This window comes from Poecilia formosa, unplaced genomic scaffold (genome assembly GCF_000485575.1).
Source record: "Poecilia formosa unplaced genomic scaffold, Poecilia_formosa-5.1.2 Scaffold708, whole genome shotgun sequence".
NCBI classification, from domain to species: domain Eukaryota; kingdom Metazoa; phylum Chordata; class Actinopteri; order Cyprinodontiformes; family Poeciliidae; genus Poecilia; species Poecilia formosa.
Genome location: NW_006800647.1, coordinates 66,683 through 68,057, shown reverse-complemented (window position 1 = coordinate 68,057; position 1,375 = coordinate 66,683).

The window sequence follows — 1,375 nt, the reverse complement described above, 5'->3', positions numbered from 1 at the left end:
CAGGATCTTAGCTCGGTCGTTCTCCACCACCTTTGGGGGTGTTCCCCACTTCAATCTCGGGGCTTCCAGTCCATATATATATATATAAATACAGACACCTTGCATGTTATCATTTACGTATGGAAATTATTCAAACAACCCTGGAGGGCAAAAAGACTTTTACATGCCATTTACAGCTGCGCTGCTTCGCTGCAATAATTCCGGTAATTCAATGAAACTTGGAAATGTAGGTATTATTAATTTAGTGCTATGATCCAAAGCAAAGGGAAAAACCGAAGCACAACTCCAAACCACTTCTTTTTCGCTCTGTGTATCGGTCAAGCTACACGCAAACTCGCTGCCATAGCAACTGAAACAACGCCTCTTTGTTAGGATTCATCACCAAAAAACAAAACACTCAAACATTTCCCACATAAAGAACAAAAAAGAACAAAACATCCAGTCTGTTGCAGCAGGATGTGGTAGATTAGCTACCGCTGCTATTAGCTAAGCTAACAGCAGTTTGCAGGTTATGTTTCTTTTCTGAATTCTTTACACATACAAACTAGCCCACAAAACGCACATTTAATTAAAAACCTAAACAAAAATGTTATTCCTGTCTTACCTTTACTCATAGTAAATGAGGTTCATTTTGCACAAAAATATCCGTTCTTCCAAAGCCAAGTCTATCCTCGACATCCCAAACGCTTTTAGAACTGCGAACTGGATCTGGCTTTGTGGTTTGAGTGGTAAAACCACAAAATCCCATGAGTCCACACAGTGCCACAAGTTGAGAAAATAAGGAAGGAAAGCAGAAAAGGCAGTTTCTTATGATGAGAGGTTCCTTGGGACAAAACTTACAGACTCTCATGGTTTCTAGCAGGACATCCACAGCCGGTCTTTTCTTTCCGTTTGAGAAGAGCGGTACTCTTCTGTCTCGAAGCAAACTTTCCAGCTGCGTTGATGGTCTTTAGTTATTATTTCCTACTTCAATTGGAAATCCACTTTAGAAAACTGTTTAAGTGTAGAAATGTAGTCATCCATGTTGACGTGGGAAGAGAGGAGGAAACTTTAAATATATCGCTGCATTTCACTCATTTACTGGCTAGCTCGCTGTAGCCATACAGTAAATGTGTGGGATCATGAGCGCCCCCTGCCATGAGGCCAGAGAACTGCCTGCCTCACCTCGATTCTGTTCTCTGCCGTTTCTGATCGCTCCTCAGCACACGAATCACGTTACACACCCAGTTGGTGACAAAAACACTCACTGTTTATTATATACATTTATAAGCTAAATTATGGAAAATCAGTTCATATTGTTAACTGTTCTTGCTTCTGTCTTCTGACCGTAGTCCGAAAACACCAGTGGTGGGAAGTAACGAAGTACTTCGTTACT